The sequence below is a fragment of the Fringilla coelebs genome, assembly GCF_963513975.1.
Source record: "Fringilla coelebs genome assembly, chromosome: 2".
In the NCBI taxonomy this organism is placed as follows: Eukaryota; Metazoa; Chordata; class Aves; order Passeriformes; family Fringillidae; genus Fringilla; species Fringilla coelebs.
The window spans coordinates 61820243-61842277 of NC_140029.1; the positions used below are offsets into that span (position 1 = coordinate 61820243).

At 37.6% G+C, this 22035-nt stretch overlaps 1 protein-coding gene across 1 annotated transcript in view; it reads left to right on the plus strand.

Annotated features, from left to right (window-relative positions):
• Positions 1 to 22035, plus strand: part of GTF2F2 (general transcription factor IIF subunit 2) — a 79478-nt gene that overhangs the window by 46533 nt on the left and 10910 nt on the right. The gene's annotated exons all lie outside the window — the stretch shown is intronic.

Consider the following 22035-nt stretch of genomic DNA (forward strand, 5'->3'; position numbering starts at 1 on the left):
TGCAAACCAGGTGATTGAAAGCAGTCTGGTAGAGAGGGACTCGGGAATATTGGTAGATGAAAAATTGGACATGAGCTGGCAATGTGGGCTCACAGCCCAGAAAGCCTCTCACACAGGAGTTGTAAAGATCTGTTTTTGCCTTGAAGTGCCGTGTTCCAGGTGACTGCTCTGTGCTTTCTCAGTGCCTCACAAGAAAACTGAAATATTCAAACCCAAAGTTGAAATGGATCGTGCATCACCTGAGAGTTGTCAGCTTCTGCTGTTTCAAGTTTGAAAGCACGGTATAGCATAAAGTAGTGAAAGTTAGAAAGATTATATGCCGCTACTTGAAATGAAAGTTTCCAACAGAGTGTAATTAATATAGCAAAGCCACTGAATTGAAATGATTAAAAAAATGCTCTCATCTTCACCCAAGTTTCTGACATACCTCAAGGCTGATAATGTTCTGCACTAAAAATGGCTCCGCATGCCTGAATTAATATCCTATCCAAATATTTCGTGTTGGTAGGTATTGATATATGTTACCTGTTCTATCAAAATTATTTAATTTTCTTTTCTTTGGGATCCATTATCTCTGCTAGGGGGTTGTAACATAAGCTAGCTAAAGCCATTTCTAGTTGAGCCATCTCTGAACAGTTTAAAAACCACGATGTGCACAGACGAGAACTTAGGTTTAGAAGGTGGAGAAGGGCAATAGTGAAACCTGTAGCAGCAGACTGATTGGATTTGGGGTGTTTTGGAGGAAAAACTGACTTTTTTTTTCCATCGATCACTGTATGTGTCTTCTTTTATCCCCTACCTTCCCTTCCCTCATCCAGGGTACTTTTCTCACTCAAACTTGAGGTGTGCTGGATGCTTCTGGTGTTGTCAAGCACTCAAATACTTGCTGGTGGAAGTTTAGGGTGGCCCTTTCTTAATAAGGTGAAGTTGCAAGTGTATCCAGGAGTTATCTTCAGCAGCAGTTTTAAAATATAAAGAAATTTAAATCTGTGCTCAACTCATACAGGGTGTTCTATTGATAATTTTTGTTTGATTTTCCAAATGCCAAAGATTGCAAACCTGCTGTCTGATTAATGTATTAGTCCATCCTGACAGACAGTTCTGAGAATTAATTGTGCAATTCCAAAAATACCTGCCAAAAATTAACAGGTACAGCAGCATCTTGCAGGTCTTGGGCACACTGAAACAGTAACTGAGGAAAGTGTTTACAAACTGTTAACCAAACTTAATGGCAATGAAGTCTCCATGTTAGGTCTTTGAACAGGTCCATATTTTCTCAGGGATATCTGACTAACCCCTTTCTTAATGATAGTGGCAGAATCAGGAGGAACTGTACCCTGTGATTTGTAATATAAATTTGAATTACTGCCTTGCTGTTCCCTCAGATTGTGTGTTCTTCAGTGCTGACTGAGACCTTGCCAAGGAGGAAGATAAAGAAGAAATAGTCATGAATTAGACAAAGAAACAGCTCACCAAAGAGCTTTTCTCTGTTTCTCTGCTCTTGGTTGTATTCATTTCTGAGGCTTTGTGCTGCATTCCTAACAGTAGGCATGGGGAAATTAGGGATTTTACAGGGTTCATTTCTGTTTATAACATAAGGTTCTGACTTCATGATTCCAGTCTGCAGACTGCAGAGACACACAGGCTTTTGTCCTTCTTCAGAACTGGTTGACCAGTGTTATCTCAGGTTAGAGTCAGTCAGGAACGTGACAACACCTTTAGTGTGACATCTAAGTGTAAAAAAAAGCTTAGCACAAATCCTTATCTTCCCATGAACTCAGGCACTTGTTAACCCTTAGACCATCATAACTGTGACAATGCAACCACTTCAGATCTAAAACAATAAGGAGATGAAAAAAATCTCTTTCAAAATGGTTCAGATTTTTTAAAAAGGTGTTTAGTTGGGCCTAGCATTCTGACTGCTAAGCTTATTTTTAAAAGTTTTTGTGTTATATCTGAAAAGATCCTAGCTCTCCAGCAGTGTTAGCTATAGCTGTTTCTGAGGTTAAAGAAAGCCCTGTGCTCAAAACCTGTTACAAGGTTTAATATTGTCTGTATCATAGTTCACTCAATTTTTTTTCTAATTGAAAAACAGACAGGAGGAACAGGAACAGAAAAATATCCATGGCCAGATTTCTTTTTGTAAAAAAAGAGAAGAAAATCCCTGCATTCTGGGATATATTCTGAATTGTGAAGTCATCTTGAAAGAGAAATTTCACTGTATGTGAGTGTAGGCGGGAGTAGAAAAATATGTGATAAAAATAGCAGATTACATGGAAATTACCACCAATATGTGGATGCATACCTGGAGATGTTAAATGATAATATCTGAGAGAGAATTACCCTTTAGATCTGTATTTATATAATACATTTCAAACTAAAATTAAAAAAACCCAAACCACCCGTATATCATTTTCAAATTACATTTCAAATACTTTCTTTATTTTGAATTCTAATTTCAACTGAGACATTGGCTTCTGATTTGACTTTGGGAAGTGCCTAGAAAAATCATGATCATTTTAACTATTCTGCAGTTGATGGCTCATGTTGACAAAGAACTTTTCAACAAAGTCCACAAAAACTAAGTACTCTTTTTCTCAAGTGAAATTCAGGGAATAAATACTCCATCCTGAAAGTATGAAACTATGACTGAAATGCTTAGAGCATTAAGAAATCAATATATTGCAGAAAAGGCTCAGAAAAGACTTAATAAGATGCTAATTGATCAAAACTATGATTTTCAAAACAAGACAATGTTTTTGTAGGCTCTCATGAAGCACATCCATAGGTACAGCAAACAAAATTTTTTCATACGCCATGTTTATGGTATTGGAAGCAAAGATATATTTTGTAGATTGACAAAACATAGAACTTCATGAGGTTAATTTGTACTTTATTGAATAAACTCCCTTCTAAGTCAGTATGGTTAAGCAACTGGGAAAACCACTGATATTTATATTGAGCACTGTTTTTTTATTCTCTTACTGTACTTAATGTTGTCAGAAAAGCACACTTCAGATGTGCTCATAAGTATCAGTTGGTTTTGTTATTATCAACAGGAAGCAGGAGCAGCATATGTCTATGGGAATGCAATTTATGATAAAATACACCTAATTAAATCTCCTGAGGATTTATATTCACACATGCTGTGAAACTGAATCATATGAATATTTCTTAATAAATTAAAGCATCTGTTTTAAATTCCTAACTGTGCACCTAAATCTCATTTCCTGGTCTTTATACCACAAATTTAAACTAACATGAAATGCACTTTATTACTGCAATATCGACCATGAGAGGTACTCAGGGCAACTTGGAGAGAAACACCTACAGCGTAGTTATGCTGCCACATTATTAGAGTAGGAGTAATGGTGTAGGTTTTATAAATTGATGCCTAAATCAGCCAACTGGAGTAGATTATTAAAGCTGTTTTTATTGCTATTTATTCTTTTAACTCTTTTTAGCCTATTTTCATATTAGAAGACGAATACCTGATGTAGTATCCATTCTAGGGGTAAAAAGTGCTTCCCACAATTTGTGGGATCTTAGCAAGGACAAAGCTAGCAGATAGATCTGCCAGATTTAAGACATTTCATTGCAGTTTTACTTGGTATTTTTTCCCTCTTCTCTGTTCTGTACTCTTAGATTTGTATGGTCTGGTGCAGAAAGAATTATCAATTATTATATCCTTTTGCTGCTTTAAAAAACAAAAAACTAACTTTGAATGTCACTTGGATGTTAGTTTGTATTCTGTGGAGGTGGTTTATTATATAGCATTTAGATTTTTTTTTTATTATTTCATTAAGCTGTATGTAAGTGAAATGCTAGATGAGTAAATTATAGATGTTAGCCACAGTGAGCATATAGGTTTTTGTTCCTGACAGTCTAAGAGCCAGTGCTTATGGAAACTGAGCTATTGTTTTGTGTATTCAGTGAAGTATATTAGCTGCTGCATAGTCTGTACTTATGTTACAAAATTCAGCAGAACATAGATTGGAATATGGCAGTTATTTGTTTAATTGCCTTATAGGCTCTTAAAAATCTAAGTTGTTTTCTTTTACGCTCTACTTCGTGTTTATATGTGTGCATAGTACAGCTGAAGGAAATGCTTCACTTGCTCCAATTACCTAAGCATAGCATTTGTGGAAGTCTTGAAACTGGCTAAACAGAGGACAATAAATAGTATTGTACTTTTGTCTTCTGTGTATATAATGGGACTTCAGCTGTATGAAAGAAGGGCTTGTGAAAACTGCTTGAAAAGCAGCTGCTTGGTCTAAACACAGTCATTCATCTAAATTGATGACAAAAGAGCAAACAAATGATAAACTGATCAATTGTTACTATTTTCCAACAAAGATTTCAAACTGTAATTTCTTTTAATGTAATTAAAAAGAAATACTTCAAAATGATATGTAAGGAATCACAGATAAAGCATCACCAGCTTTAGTGAATCTAAGCTGTCATATTTTAGCTGTAGATATACAAGTTAGGAAATAAAATGGCAGACATATTTATTTGTGGTATTATTTCTCTAAAAGAGTCAGTAAATTCAAATAAGTTTATATACCTCAGGGACTTTCTGGTCTCCGAACATCTGGGTATGAGCCTGGAACATGGCCCCTGGAAACCATACCTCACTTACAGAGGAATAGAACTAAATGAAACATCTGTAATTAGTGGTGTGTTCCAATCTGTACATAGGCAGCTGTATGATTGGTGCTGTGTAAATGGTGCAGCAATGAGCATGAGTAATGAAAATCAGGAATTGCCTAATTATGCATGAAGTAATTTGAAGATTATGGGCAGATCCATTTCAGAAGCTGATGAGTGAAGCAAAAGTGTCCCATGTATCATTCAGAGAAGATGAAGAGTTATAAGCATATTTGCCCACATGTCACATGTGCCATTATTTTAATAAAAGAATAAACACATAATTCAAGTCTAGGATTTAGGAAATCTGGTGTGTGCAAAATAGAAATAATACTTGGTCTAGATATCTGAAACTTGCTAAAAAAGCAAGTGCACAAGCTCTTACTAAGTTCTGAAAGACTAGTGTTCTTTTTGGAAGGAATGGAAGCATCATGTTACATGGTCAGCTTTGTTGTTTGCCAAGGTCTTTAGATGTATTTCTGTGTCTGTGTAAGTGACTGATGCACAAGGCATTTATTTAGCAAAATTTAAAAGGCAGAATTCAAACAATGTTGTGAATTCTTGTCATGCTGCACTAACCAAGTAGGAGCTAGGAGCTTTTAGGGTCTGGTCCCTAAATCCTATCAAATCGAGGAAGAGTTCCATCAAGTGCAGCAGTTATTGAATCACCCCATTAAAGGTGGTGCAGAATCTTATGTGTTAGCTATGTTTTGTGATCATGTAGTATTTGGTTTGCTTTTTCAATTCCTTTGTCCTTTTCTCATGGGTCTGCTTTTACTATGTAAACAAAGATGATACAGCCATAATAGTGAGGGATTTTTCCCTGAAATAAAATGCAGTGTGGAGGCCACCCATTCTGCAGTGCTCCCTTCAGAATGATTAAGGGTTGTTCTGTCCCCCAAGAGCTCTTCAGATAACCTGGCTTCTCACACTCTTTGACAGTTACATCTCTTCTCTTAGTTAATCAGTATGAACACAAGCAATTGCCCTGGACTAAGTTAATGTCAGAATAAAATTAGTTGAACCTGGCTTTCACTTCAGTTTTATGTGTGAATTGAAAGTCCCCTGTGAAAGGAATTGAGGCTAAAAAGAGTTATCTGCTTTGAGCTCTCAGGGACTAGGCAATCAGTGCACCCTGCCTTTTTGCCTTCTCTTAAGATAAATCAGTAAATTCATTTAGAGTATAGGCATCTTCCTTACTTTTTAAAACATACTGTTTTGCTTTGGTTTTCTTCAGAATTTTTCTGAAGTTAAAGATGTTGAAGTTTTGGCAAAATGCAGAAGTACTTTCAGTTCATTGCAATATTAATAACGAAGGAGATGAAAAATCATTTTTAGAGGATTTAAAAGCTAGATGACAAAATTATTCTTGTTCAGCTACAGCTTCTTGCTGCAGCATATAGGAGCCTTTTAGAAACAACTCCATCAAAGTAACTTTAGCCAAGTAGCTAGTAGCCCATCTTCAAGGAAGATAAAGCTCAAGACATTAAAACAACTCAACAAAAAACCCATAAAATGCCCCTCAAGATTACAAGAAAGAGATACTTGAATCCGTCCACAGTTTCTATTCCTCATTGAATTCTCCTTCATGATGCTCTATTTTGACTTCTGGATGGAGATTAGAGTGCAATAGTAGTTTCATGATGTCCACGTACAAATGAAAGTGCGTTCATCTAAGAATGCCAAGTAGACAAAATTCTATCTGATGTGCCTCTCCTAAGTGAAGTACAGAATGTTAATATCTTAGGAAGAATGTTAATGGGCATGTCCTTTATATTTTTTTGGTTATTTTTTTCCTCCCCATTGTGCCTTTATTCCTTTTTGAAGAAATCCTTTTTTCTTTAGGTAATTATGACTTCTTGATTATTCAAAAAACTCTTCCAAAACCCTTCCAATTATCTGTCATGTGTTTCTGTCTACATTTTCATTCTTCATTTTCTCTAGCTTTAGGAGGTGGGCCTATCTGAATGTCTGTATGGACACATAGGGTTCCCTGCTTGAGGTTATCCTCATGAGGCTATCCTCATTAAGTCATCTTCATTCTAAATAATACACTAACTCGCAGACTTTTTTTTAAACTCTGTTTTTATTCTTTTAGTTCTTTTCTATCGTGCGTGTAAATATCCAGCTTTGTCATGTATGTCTGTCTTGAAGAAGTAATTTAATTTCTATGCAGTTTCACTGGCCAGCAGGAATAAATGTTTCACTTTTTTCCTCCTTTGACTGGTGTTGGCTTAGCTGTTTAGCTTGCATTTTATTCCAAAGTGGCACCTATGTGTTTACTCACATGGTCGTGGCATGGCACATTGGGGTTTGTTAACACTCTCTGTAATATGACTGTACCCAAGGGTCTTAAAAGGCTTTGCACTTTGGGTGGTCAATTTTATGCTGTGATTTAGAGTGGGGAAATAGAGATATGAAGAAGCTGACTGTCCTGCTTTGGCAAGTGAGCTGATGATGCTCTTCTGCTTGTCCTGACAGAAATTCTGTGGCATGGTCATTTCCCAGTTTCAGGCAAAGACCAGGTTCATCTTTTTTCCCTTTTAGTCTATATAGGTCATAGGAGATGCTTCTTCCCCTACAAGACTCTGAAGTCAAAAGCCTTGGTTTTGAAATAATACATACTCTACTCAGAAAGTCTTCCTTTTAGTTTCTTCTGTATCTTAGGTTTACTTCCACATTAGGATTCCAGCAATATAATGCCTTTGTGTTTTTGTATTGGATCCCATCCTTCTCTTAAGAGGTACCTTTGAGCAGAAGCTAATTGAAGCTACGCACATTAAGCATGATATTAATTTTTTTTTCTTTATCTGCAGCAGCTGTTTATGAAACATGATTACTGTCCCAGTAATTAATATTTCTCAAGACTGTGAGAAAAAAAATCACAGCAGTGTCTGATGTGTTTTTCTTTCTGGAGTCTCAGTTGTTTTGAGGCGGAGTGAGTGCTTGGCACATCCAAATCTTCAGTCCTGCATGGAGCTGTGCTTAGTGACACAGAGCAGGCTGTAGCTGCTCACTTTGCATACCGGCGGGAGGGCATGGCAGAGGGAGTGCCTCACTCTGCTCCATGGAAAGAGGGAGTGCTTGTCTTCCCTCTTTTCCTGCTAAATCCAGCACGCTGTTCTTGTCCTGTGATACACATATCTCAAGGACTGTTTGGTTGTCCTGGTGTTTAGCAGTCATCAATAAAGTTATTTTTTGGGAATCCATATGCACTTTTAGCATTCATAATACTCTGCATCAAGAAATTCCTCCATTTATTTACAAGTTGTCTGAAGAACTGCTTTCCTCAGTTTGCTGGGGATTTTCCTATGATTTAATGCCTGCTACTTCTGGTATTCACATCATACAGTTATTCCCTATTCCTGGACTGAATGAATTATTACACCTCAGTCATACCTTCATATCTAATTTTTTTATTTTTTGGCCCTGAGGGGTTCTACTCTTTTTTTTTTCTTAGAATGTAATTTGTTACATTCCTCGGTGCATTTAGACCAGAGAAAATTTGTGCCCCAGTAGATCTTGTTTGTTTTATTGTCCTTTCAGAGAGAAGACCACAATTTATAATGAAATACTGTTTCATTAATTGCAGTTGGTATCGCACTCTCCAGGAAATAACCATCTTTGCTACTGAGGATGCATAGAATAATAATGGTGAAATCTCACGCTAGCTTCTCAAGCTTTTTCTTCAGGTTCATTTTTTGCATTGCTGTTATATCAGTGTGCCACAAAATGTCAGAGCAATGTGTCAGTCTGACTTTTCAGGTGCTTATAAGAAAGGGTCTTGTGTGCACGATGTCAGTGGCTGTAAAGTCACCTGGCTGGCTGTTTGGGCCGTGGGTGTTGGGGAGCCAGCTGGCCTGGGAGTGCAGGGCTCTGGCATTCTGAGCAGCTCACATCACTGGACTGTCAGAGAAGAACGTCCTGCAGATGCTTTGGCAATCCCTGAGCTGGAGTCTAAGGTAGATTTTATCATTTTTGTCAGCATAGCAAGCCATAAAAATGGCAGTTGTAAAATAAAAGGAATTGCATTAATTTCAGTCAGCAGCTGCTGAGGATACTGGGAAAGCATATTTTGTTTTGGGAACATCATGTTTGGATTTCCAAAACAAAATTTTGTGGGATTTCTGTTCCATGAAAACTTCAAATGTTGGCTTACCTCCTGATTCAAATATGAACCATTTTTTTCTTGAAAGGACAAAAAAAGTCATAAAAATTCAGATTTCCAGACCCCCTTACTTAGGCTTCAGTTGAAAGATTATTTCTTTTTTTTTTCTACATGTTATTAGTAAGAAACTCTGTTGCATCTATGCTTTTTGCATTTGTATTTCTCTCATCACTGCAATGACTGTTAGTGTCCCAGTGTACTGCTTAATTTTTCTTTTGCCTAATTTTGTTTCATTACTTCATTGCACAGCCTTCAATAACCTAAGTGCTTTTTTGTTTACGCCTTTGACATTCTCAAATGATGATGCTTTTCAGCCATTCTGTAGCTAAGCTATACCTATTTGTCTCGTAGGCTTCTGATTACAGAGTAAATATGCAGCGATGGAAAATACACATTCTCTAATGTATATTAGTCGAAGCAGATGGTGCAATCTGTTCATTGATGGAATTTAGTTTCTAAAACTGATTTAATCTGGTTTGCAGCAAATAACATTCCAGTACCGTCTGTCATGGAACATGTACAAAGGGAGAAGTCCCATTTCAGGTTGTTTGTATCTCATTGCAATGAAGTGTTTATTTGATGTGTTACATGGGGTATGGCATAACAGACACCTCTCGTAAAGGTGCATTGTTTCAATGCACAATACTACGTTGTTCATTATTTGGTATTTTTATGTGTTATTATTTTTCATTGGCCCTTTTGTATTACAAAGCAGCATGCTGTTGGTCCCCTTTGTAAACCTAGTTTTCATGTAGCCATTAATAGAATTTAGCCATTAATAGAATTTGCGCTTGAGAAGAAACAATGAACAGTTATTTTCTTCTTGATAAAGTTATTTATCAAGTGGAGAGGAATTTTAAGTTAATTATAACAGCATTTTGTGTAATTTGGCATTTTTCCCATTATGAAAAGGAAGTTTCCTTGTTTCTTTGGAATAGAGGATTTTCCAAAATTATGAAGGCCATATAAACTTTTTGTGTTCTGCTTCTGCTAAGCCAAATGCAGAAGACAATACAGAGTGTAGTACCTCAGAGACCCTGTAGTCTCTAAAGCAGGAGGTACTTGGCCTGAAGTGCTGAGTTGTCATAGAGGTCTTGAGGCTCTGTATAGCTGGAGAAAGAGGCTTGCAGAGGCAGTTTTCTTCTCCCCACTTAGCACAAAATGTTTGCAGCTCTAGCAATAAAGAAAGTGGTAGGTAATTTATGTTTCATTTCCTGTTGCGGTAAAGGATGTGTGAATCCTCCAAAGTCTTGTGGAGTTATTAAATTAAAGGATGTAGTGGAGCAGAGCAAATAGTCCAAAAAGTATTGCAGAAATAACATGATATAAAGGCATCTGTTTGGAAAAAAACCTGTTGGGCTTCTTATCTTTTTGAGTAGTTGCTTGACTGTTCTCTACATTTTAAAAATTAAGTATTTGCTACAGCTGTTTTTTGGGAAGATTTTTGCATAAATCTGTTCTGCAGTTCTTTTCTCTAGAATGTCTTAACCTCCTCTAGACTTAGAGCTGGAATTTAAAAATTGATCTCCCATGGGATTTTAAACAACTCCAAAAAGCTTTCACAACTTTCACAAAAGATTATTTGTTTCTCTTTTCCCCCAGAGATGCTTATAATTTTGTTTTTGTACAAAGCCAATAAATAATAACAACAAAAATTATTAAGTGTCTTTCAAGATGATTATGTAAACCAAAATGAACTTAATAGGAGACATGTCAGTAGGAAAAAAAACACTTCTTTTTCATCTAATCAAAGAATGGCATGGGTTGGAAGGGACCTTAAGGTTCACGTGGTTCCAAACCTCTGCCGTAATCAGGGACCTGTTCTTGGAAGTATACCATGTATATCGCTGAAGAAAGAGCAGATACCCAGCAGTTCACATCATTCTGAACTGACCTATATTAACCTATGTTGTGTGTTCCCTGCCAACAACAGTGTGTATTGTTGAGTCCAGAGAACTTCTCCCATTGATGTTAAGCAACACTGTTGCTCTAAATATCTCTAATACTGAGCTAACTTTTTATAAAGTTACAATTTTTTTAGCGTTTTTAATTGTGGTGGGTTAACCTTGGCTGGCTGCCAGATGCCCACCCAGCTGCTCTCTCACACTCCCTCCTCATCAGGGCAGTGGAAAAAAATACTATAATATAGTATTTTGGGTCAAGTTAAAAGCAGTTTAATGGAAGAAAGCAAAGGTTGTGTGTGGAAGCAAAACAAAAATAAAGATTTAATCTCTACTTTCCATCAGCAGGCGGTGTCCAGCCACTTTATGGGAAGCTGGGCCACAGTGCACATAGCAGCTCCTTCATAAGGAATGTCATCCTTCTCCTTTCTCTTACCTTTTGTTGCTGAGGATGACACCATATGGTACAGGGTATCCCTTTGGTCAGCTGGGGTCGGCTGTCCTGGCTGCATCCCCTCCAACCTCTTGCCCACTCCCAGCCTCCTGGTCCCTGAGGGAGTTGGTGCTGTGTGGGTGCTGCTAGGCACTTCTGGGGCTGCTGTGGGGGAGGCTCAGCCCATCCCTGTCAGGTTGAGTACACTGATAGATGCTGTTTTACACTGCCATTTGAGAGACATACACACACTGAATTAGAAACTATAGAAGTTTTGGGAAAACTGATACTTTTCTCAGTAATAATGGTTTCACAGTTTATTAGTACAGTAATAATGGTTTCACATTACATTTCACATTTGGATTACTGACTAACAAATTCAGTTCATGACAAACCAGTGAAATTTATGTGGAGCATTTCTTCTTGTATATATGCATTTTTTGAAATTGCAACCTTAAGTTTAATTAAGGAACACTGTGAAAATCAAGCTTTAAAATACAATGGTCCTGAAACTTCTTTCATGACTCTTTCCCCCCGCCCCTTCCCTGTGGAAGACATACTCAACCAAGCTGGACATGAATGGAGTCTGCTTTCACACAGATCTTATGGAAAACCCAATTATCCAGCTTCCTGTTGGGGAAACTAGACAATGTTTGTGCTTCAGCCACTAACTGTTTTGGGAATTTGTCATGCCAGACAAATCTGTAATCAAATCTTTGGTTTTTTAATTTAATAACAGAATAGGTATGGCTTCACAAAGTCTGGGTAAGTTTCTTTGTACTCACAAATAAGATGCACTCTTCTGAAAATCTCTAATTAAGAGAATACTAATGTAGCAGGCCTCAAAGTGCATAGAGCTAAGTTTATTTCTTAACAAGTAAGCTCTCTAGGGAGTGTTCAAAAGATGATGTTCTGAACTACTAAGCTTATGTTGGTTTCTTCTTCGAAACAAAGGCTGAGTTATTTTTTAAGTTATATTTTTTAAAATCAAAATGAAATCTTAACACTTTCTAGACTCAGTTGCCTTAAAACTTAGTTATGTCCTTGTTGTGCCTTGTAGTTATCAGTGTGCTTTTTATAGAAAGCTATTTTGAAATAACTTTGAGAATTTTGGTTTAAAGCCATAGCAGAGCTTGAAGCTGAGTCTTGAGCCACAGGTTCCTCGTCCTGAAGGTATTTTCACTTTATTGAGAGCTTTTATTGGGGCTAATGGTGATATAGCTGTGGCTTTGATAAGCACCACGCTGAAGATGATGCACAGAAGGCAAGTTAAGGCTTTTTAAGGAAATAACATCCAGGTTTGCCCTCTGCAGCAACATTTCAAAGACCGGACCTTGAGGAGGGTACTCAAACCAAATTGAATGATGCAGGGCTGCTATAAAACCTTCCTTCACGACAGGAATGGAGTCCTGTGGCAGGTGACCCTTTGGTAGCCCTTTTTCCCCATTGCCATCACCTCCCAGTTGCAGAGCAGCCCTGCAGCTTCCAGCCCTGTTGCTACTTGCTGGACTCCCTCCACACAACTGGTGTCTGCCTCTGGCTTTGCTGCAGCTCCATATCCTCTTGCTCTGCTCGAGGGAGCACAGTTCCCACTTGAACAGGTGAGGGGTGTCCAGCAGTGATTTTCCAGTGGACCTGGGCAGGTATGTAATATATTGGGAGAGGGAGTTGGGGGAGCACTTGTTTTGCAAAATAGGAGGAGGTAAAATATAATTAAACGACTTGAGCAAATGCAGCAGAGCAGTACTTCTGTACAACTGGCAAAGGAAATACAATTGGCTGAAAGAATGATGAACAAAGTTTTGAAAAATCTCCAGTTTTCTGGTTTAACTGATATATCTTTCAATCTGTGCTGTGTTACCTCTTTTTTTCCTTGGTAAATTTTCCACTTGGAGCATGAACAAGACTGCTTTTTCATTTGGACTGAGGTTTCTTTCCTGCATTTGCTTTGGTTTTTATAGCATAGCGTTTCTAGGGTTGCTGAACCTATCCAGTTCTTCTTTTTAACTTAATGCTGGTTTTGTTTGGATTAAGCATGATTTCAGAGTTCAGTTAAAACTAATTTCATTCTCTTTGCTTGCAGGAAAGAGTGTTGAGTAGGTTAATTCAGCAGTTCTGTGTGAGCTAATTCTGCAGTTTAGTGCAACCATATGTTTAAACCATTGAACAGCAGTTGAACTGTGCAAGATTCCCCTCTAAGCTATCTAAGGCAGTGTATAGTCATTAACCCATGGGCATGTGCAGTACATTCTCCCAGCACCTGCCTTTCAGTGCCCTTTGCAGCATTCTTGATGGTTGTTTCTAAGCGTATTTTAACTGAAGGGAGGGGTGAGTCCTCCAAAAGGTGTTCTTGCTATCCAGCATTTTAGAGTCTGCAGGCTAAGGAAGGAAGAGACAGAGAAAAACCTTGAGGATTTGAGCCAGCTAGGTTTTCTAGGGAAGCAGTCCAAATGTTTTCCAGATTGTCACAAACTGTTAAATTGTTTACAGTAAATTTTAACTGGAAGATCCCCAATTGAGCCAGATGCCATAGCTGTTTGCGGAACAATCAGGAGAGTGGTGAAGTATTTGGAAATTGGAGTTTTAGAGATGGCAGCATGTAGTTGGAGGCAGAGTGCTGGCAGCTGTAACTTGATAAAGACATTTTGCAGGAGAAGGGGAGGAGAGGTTCAGATTGAAGAGATGTAGCTGAGGTGCTGTAAGGATATTTTTTTTTTTTTACAAGTTGAGGACTTGTAGCCAAGAGTCTGCCTCTTTCTTTCCACCTCCTTAGCTGTGAGCAGTTTCATTGTGGAGTAAATTGACTGAGCTTGTAAATCATCCAATTACTTTTACCAGTAATTGAAGAGCTAGGCCTATCAGGATATGGTAAAAATGTACCTTTTCTGTCTTAACAAACAGTTTTTAAAATTCTCATTTCTTGTCCCCATCAGCAAAATGTACGCAATTTCTCTATCTGCAGACTGACAAGAACTATTTGGCTTTGTGTTGCCTGGACCTAAAAATCCCTGTTACTTCTACCATTGATTTCAAAACAGCTCCAAGCACACCAGATGAGTTTTGGCAGGAGAACAAAGATTATGCAATTTTGAGACAAGTCTATTTGTTTTACTTTTAAGAATAATTGTTCAGAATTTAGAATTCCTCTTCTAAAATCTGAATTTAAATCTTGTCTAACATGTAAATCCATTTGTTGTGGAGAAATTTGAGGACTGAGAAAAATAGGAGCAAGAAAAGAAATTGAATCTTTGAAAATGGAAGTGAGAGCATTTGGCTTTAATTCAGGAGCTAATATTAATTTTAAAATTAAAGGGTTGGGCTTTTTCTCTCTTGCTTAGTTTGCTAATGAATCACTTTTCCTAGATCACCTTCTCTAGTATTAGTAATGGGCTTGTGAGGCTGCTGGTGCTTCCCCCGGATCCAGGATCTGCTCCGTGGTTACTCATCCCTACAGTATTTCAGATGCTGGCATCTGCCTGTGCTGTATAGACTGCAGTGTCCAGTGTCAAAGGGTTGGCTCAGAGGCAGAGGCCTGTGGATCGTCACCTGGGTGTCTCAGCTGAACAAACCCTAAAGCTTTTCAACCTACTTTTTACCCTTGCTATTTTTCAGGAGTATGTGCCTCAGACTCCTGCCGGTTCAGTCATTCCTATTGTGTTGTCCTTCTCTTGCAGCCTCTGTGTTGCCTCCCTCTCTTTTTTCATGTGGGAATCGTGTGTGTCATGTACATTTGCATGATTCTTATAGCTCTCTCCCCAAAATCACACCAGCATTCCCATTTCTCCTGGCATGTTGCCTAGTTTTTTGTTTGGTGTACCTTATCACTCTGCCAGTCTCAAACCTTGTATCATGCCTGTGGTCAAGGTACCCTTACATGCTCTGGACAACACAAATGGACATCCAGGTTTTACCTCATCCTCGTTTTAGGCCTTTCTGTCACTGGAATAAGCCACAAGTATAAGCACCGTGGTATAAAAATCTACTGTGTTTTAATCCATTTAGGAACTAAGATGAAGTGCCCCGTATGGAGCTACAGCCTGTAACTGAGCGTGAATGGAAGCACTTTTACCCTGACTTAGTCCTCAGGGAAGACCTTCCCCTTTAGCTCTGCTTTTGCTTGGTCTTGAACTTGATCTTATCACTTGGGCAGGAAGCAGGGCAGAACAGAAATGTTCGTGCTATGTGTATTAATAAGAAAATACTGGAAGTGTGGCAGGAACCAATAACGGAGAGTTCTTTTCCTTTTGGGCACTAATTGATGACTGTGATGACCATAGGTTGGAAAGGAGTGCAAAATCCTGACATTTTTAACAAGTGCAAAGCTGCAAACTTCTCTGCTCTTCCAGAGTACGTGATTTGTAATAAGGAAGTATTCATTTCTTTGCAATAAATGGTAGGACAAGAGGAAACAACCTCAAGCTATACCAGGGGAGGTTTAGATTGCATTGTAGGAAACATTTTTTCACTGAAGTGGATGTCAAGCATTAGAACAGGCTGCCAAGGGTAGTGATTGAGTCACCATCTCTGGAGACATGTAAAAGGCCTGGAGGGACGCTCTGGGACATGGTTTAGTGGTGGATTTGGCAGGGCTGGGTTAATGGTTGAAATTAAAGACCTTTTCCAACCGAAATGAATCTGTGGTTGGTTGTGTGATTTTCTATCACTCAACAGCCTAAACAGTGCTGAAAGGCCCTTTTCACCTGGGGGGCAAGAGGGTGATGCTGTGACCCAAATCCTGACCTAAGTCCTCCTGAAAGGGCAAGGAGGGTGCAAAGGCTGCCTTGCTTCACAAGGTTGAATGGGAATCTCTGCCCTTAAGGATACCCGGTCATGGACCCTTTTCACTGGAAAAGGGGGTGTGTGCTGAGTAAAAGGGAGAGGCAACAAACAAAGCAGAGACCCAGACCTGGACAGGCAAACGTAATAGAGGCAGGGCCAAGAAACGAGCTCTGTCAGCCACACTAATGGATAGGCTAATTTATAACCTCATTTAATAAAAAAGATACCTCTGAGGTATGATTCCTTTTTGAACTTAGTCTCAGATAAAACTCTTCCACCTTGTCCTCAGTGTGGACCAGGCAATGCTAGAGCCTGACTTCATCAGTGTCAGAATGCTTCCAGTGGAAGTATCTGTAGACACACATGAGCTTGATTAAAAATATCTGTGATGTCAAGCAGATGTTACAATTTTTTTTCATGGTAATTGCATTAGCAAATCACATAACATGTTTAAAGTAGTGCATCAAACAAATAGAGAAAATTATTCAATTATATCACTACTAATGCTAAAATAGGTTTTATTTTATCTTTATATTGTTTGTTTACACAAGCTTAGCAGAGAAGGTTTTAGTCATTTGCAATACTAAACTCAGAGAGAAAAACTTGGATTGATTTTAATCAATTATTCACTTTTTGTCAATCCAGAAAATAAAATGGAAAGAAATTGTTACTTATTGTTGAATTGGCATTTATATCATCTGGTGTTCTGTAGTGGAGGAAGATACAATATGTAGAATTGGAGTCTTCAGTTGTGGCTGTGGTGGCTGTCTGAGAATTAGACATGAAATTGTCATATATTCATATGATTCATTGCTTATCCTTCAGCATATATAGTTGAAGATGTCGACTTCAGAAAAATCTAATATCTGAACACATAATAATTACAGCTCTTTTCTTGAAATGCCAGGGTTTCAGGATTTTAAAATAGTTATAAATCATATCCTGTATTAATAATCTGAAACATTTATTTAATGCTGGCAAATGCATTTCTTAATGCCATTTTCATTCAGCTCATGCTCTTCTCTGTCTGCCTGTCTAGTCTTCAGAAATGGGGAAAGACTCCCTTTGCTTTGACTGTGCTGGAGTAATGCTGAGTGTCTGAAGAACAGTGGATTCATCCATGCGATGGAGGCTGTCATCCGCCTCCATGGAACGTGAGACAGTAGGGCTCCTTGCAATGAAACACAACGTGCAGAATTCGCGTGTTGTTCTTATCTTTGAGAATATATGACAGATTGTTTGGTGTAGCAACAGATTGTCATTCTTATTATTAGATAGTGCATGTTTTTACTGGTGTGGCCATTCTAGTAATTTCCTATGTTTGTGATTGAGCACTGCCATGGGGTTGTTTTTAGCAGGATGTGCACTACAGGGTGCTGAAGTCCCTTAGTTCTCACAGAACTAGTGGAACTTTTTAAGTTTCAGTATCTTATAAGAATGTTCATCTCTTGTTGATCATCTGCTCGCTTCTTACATTACTGCTATTCTTGCTTGGAAGGAAAGTCAAAAGAGATTCTACCTCAACCTCAGCAAGGTGCAGAAGTCCAATGAATAAAAGAAGAGGAGGTGTGAGGCTGTATTGTTGCTTTTATTTTGCTAGTTTGTTTTGGATGAGATTTTTCAGGATGTACCTACTTCTGTTATGTTTGGGATGCTTAGTGAAATAAGGAAGCAAAGAAAAAGCTTCATGGCCCATACCAGGTATCATAAAACTTCATGTAATGCAGCTGTCAATGCCTGGTTCTAGTACAAAATTACTGAGTAAGGGACAATGAGATCATTAGTTCCCTGCTATTGGACTGGGAACTTCTGTGAGCAATGAAAGAAAAGCTACAAAACTGTGCAAAGATGGAGAGTTTGTGTTTCTTCCCCTCCAAAGCTTTGGGCAGTGGGCCTGCTCTCATCTAGTGCATCAGTGTTACTGCAGAGAGAGAAGAAACACAACTTTTCCTTTTTTTTGCATTGGTAAGGCTGACTCCTTACTTACTGGTGCCCTGTGTACAGATAGCCAAGCACAAAAAGGTACACAAACTTTCCTCTCTTATCTGTAAAATATTTTCTTTAGAAATGCAAAGAATTCGAGCCCTAGCAGTTTCTGATTAATACCTGCTTCAAATCTTTGAAACATTTGTTTTGTGAAAAAAGATTAATCACAGTAGATTATCTGTTTTAAAGGTCTTTGGTTTATTTTTTGCTGCTGAAAATTACATGTATTTAAAAAACAATGAATATCTCTTCCTAGGAATGTACATATCTTCTTCATCTGTCTTCTTGTATGAGCTTGCTACATGTTGCCAAGTCCTATGGCATTATTTCCAGTCTGTTTGAATGTTTTTTCCCCTTATTCAAGTATAAGCACAATGACAAATCAAAGCTGTGGTATGAAATATGTTTTGCTGGGAAATGACCATGGTGAATTTGATGTCGTGCTGGTTACTTGCTGTATTTCAAGGTGGAAGAGCTATATTTGATCTTGGGGGCGGAAGAGAAAACCACAGTATGCAGGCTGGTGGCTGCTCCGTTGCTAATTCATTGGCAGTTTTGGGAAAAAAAATATCTGCATTTTCTCTTTATTTTTTTAGGCCAGATATTAGCATGAAATACAGCTCTAACTATTTCAAGAAGAATTCAATGTAAAATTTAATTCCTTGGAGATTTGCTTATTGTTCAGAGCCAAAACTAAGTCTTTAACTCCTGCAAATCACAATGAAGAGTAATAGGTAAAAAGCCACTGCTCCTTTAAGTCATTGTCACCAGTGACTCAGAATATCTATTGATTTTTTTCTTTATTCCTACCAGCAGTTTAGTTTAAGATTCAGCAGGTCCACTCTGAGAAAATTCTGCATAAAGCAGAAGCAGGTTAATACTGCTTTTTAAATTCTGTTTAAGAAATTTTAAATAATTAAAAGTAATAATATCTGTAGCATGTTAAAACATCTACCTAAAAGGCTAGTACAATTTACAATTCACAGTTTATAGCTTCTATTTATGTATTTTTGAGTGTATAATTACTGGAACATATAAATTTATATATTTAATCAAAAATTTTCAGACAACATCTATGCAAATTTAAAAAGTCAATTATATTCCCCCAGACATACTACTTTCTGAATATAACAGAATTGCAGCATGATTTTGAAAAAAACCCAAACAACCATGCTGTATTTTCCCTGCAGATAGTGTCTGTATCAACAAATCATCTGGACAAAATGATTATGGACTGTTTGTCTTTACCCTTTGTAATGTGCTAAGCAAATTTCAGTGCTGCATCCCCACATGAACCACTTGCTAATTTGGTGTTTATATCATGTTTGTCAGTCCCTTTATTCATGCATTTTTGTGAGGCCAATTCCAGATGTGCATCAGTTCTTATTCCATGTAGGATTGTGTGACAATATTCCACCTGCAAGCCCAGTGGAAGGAAGGTAAAGGAAGGTAACCTGAAGCTCTGTGAAATCGTGAAAGCTGCAGAAAAATAAATGGGAAGGGCAGCCATTAGGGAGAAGAGCAAGATGCATGTGTAGAATAAAAGCTATTAATAAAAAGCTTTGCCTCCTGAGTCACCATGCTTCCCATATAAATTTCCATATTGGCATGTGGCCACGGCTGTAATTGTTTGCATTAAAAAGTAGTATCAGGAATGTAGTGTATTTTTAGCTCTCACTACAGCAGTAGAAACCAAAAAAAAAGGTTAACATTTTACTGTAAGCCAGTTTTCTAAAGACCATCTGAATCTGTGGTTGTAATTTGGAAACCTTTGGCAAGAAATATCAAAGTACAACAGTACAAATAGCTCTGAAATTCCAGAGACATTCATTGGTAGCTGATGTTTTTGTTACTTGCTGTGTATAGATCTTTCCGAAGTCTTCTGCCATTTCACAAACAAGCTTAGATGGTCCCTCTCCATTTTCACTTGGTTGGCTTTCATTCTGTTTCCTAAGTAGGCAGTAAGTTTTTCTTTGTTTTCAGGATTATATGCTGGAGAACTTGTTAAATGTACCTTCACTTCCATCAACCTTTGGAGGGAGGCCTCTGAGAAGTCTATTAGCTCTCTTACACATTTGGTTTTTTACTGGTTTGGAAATTTGGAGGTCAACATAAAAGAGCTGAAATGCATATTCTGCATGGGGAGTGAAAAGTGTTAAGAAATAAATTGCTCGTGTACTTTTGTGCAAAGAAGAATTAATTTAAGGAAGCCACACTGAATGGAGGTTGAAATTTCCTTTATTGTAATTTTAAAATGCCAGATTGGGAAGTGGCCTTGAACATGAGTGGGGTCTAAGGTCCATGGCTGACAATTCATCATTGAAGAGTTCTTTGGCTGTGTACCTGAAGAAATAGAGATATTGTTAATTTACATTGTAAAGAGCAATGAATATAAAGCCCAGTGCAAGGAGGATTAATCATGAAGATAGGTCACTGTTGAATGCCTGGCGCTCCCTGAAAACGTGACACCATCTGATGTATTTAAGTATTGTTAGGACCCTGTGCTGTAGCTGTTATGAGAAGGACTCTGGAGCTATATTGCAAATCAAATAACTTAATCTGGTGCACATGAAGTTGGTGCAGTGGCCTCGGAGGGGAAGAGCGTGACAAGAATCCCCAGTTGGTCTCAAGAAGCCCCGGTCTCTTGAACAGGAGCAGTATCAATTAATAGGTTTAGCGGGAAATCTCCTTTATGAAGGAAAAATGGGGGGAGAAGTGAGATGAAAAATAGCTAGAATACAGGAGAGGAAGAACTAGAAAACTACCCAGATCAAACCAATAGAAACATGATGAACTGGGGAAAAAAAAAAGAAATAATTAAAGCCAAACTATGTAAAAATTAAAGCTAAACGATTTAAAAATTTAAGAAGTCATTGGGGCCAAATGGAAAAATATTAAGCAATGGAGAAGAAGAGAAAAAGACAGATTTGTAGAAAAGATAGTGATTTAGTTTTGGTGCCTATGCCTTTCATGAAAAATAAGTTTAAAAGATCTTTGGTAACCAGATGAAGAAAATCTTTAAAATAATTTAATTAGATTGAAGGCCAAAAGATAAACTCTTGTGATAGCAAAACATGTTCACTGTTCATTTACCTTCCAATTGATTTTCCTTCTTTCTTTTGCAGACTTGTCTTTTTTTTTTTGTAGTTTTAACTACTCTTAACCAACCATTGCCTCATGTTCTACATTTTTATGATACAAAGATTCGAGAGGAAGCAAGTTTATCTATGTATGAGAAAAAACTGTCCCTGCCTACTGTCCAGCAATACCAGCTATGAGGGATGATTTTCTTCCTTTCAAGTCACTACAACTAGAGAATTTATTTCTTGATTTTTTACTTGCTTCAAATGTAATTTATTTAGGTTGTTCAGGTGTTCATTCAGAAACACACTGAATTTTAATTTTATCTTTTTGGATGTAAATTATATCTTTACAAAAAGAAATCAGTGATCTCAAACATTTACAGTTGTTTTTAAAGATCTGTCAGTTTTATAATTTGTTTGTTTTACACTAGTAAACATGCAGTTATTATTTGCCTTAAGGTCACCATATTAATTTTTGTTTGGAAAGAAACAAGCATCACTGTGCACTTATTGGGCTGTTTTATACTGTGTTTAGTGGAAATTGACTCCTCTGCCTACAAGATGCACCTTTGGAAACAGAACTGCTTCACTGATAATTAACATGTTAATCAGATGTGCCATAAAGCCATTGTGTCTAAAAGGCCATTGTCCTGTGCTTTTCTAGAGCTTGGTTTCTTGCCTCTTCATTTCAAGTAGAAATTCTTGAGTGCTAAATCTGAATTAAATGGAACACTTCCTCTACATCAACATATAGAAGTTTTAAATTACATAGAATTACACAGGGATGAGCTTGACAAGATATCCTCAACCAGTGACCTGCTGAGAGTCTTTCCCAAAGAAAATTGAAGGTTACCTATTGTTATCTGTGTGACAGAGACTTGATTGCACATTGATTTGAAGCTGGGTAGATTTTTCTGTCTTCATGTCTTTATAATGCTCTTAAAACTGTTATTTGCACTCTCTAACTGTACTGTAATGCCAAAAGAAAGGTCACAGAAATTTATGTTTTTACATTTCAATATCTAAGAGAAGGTT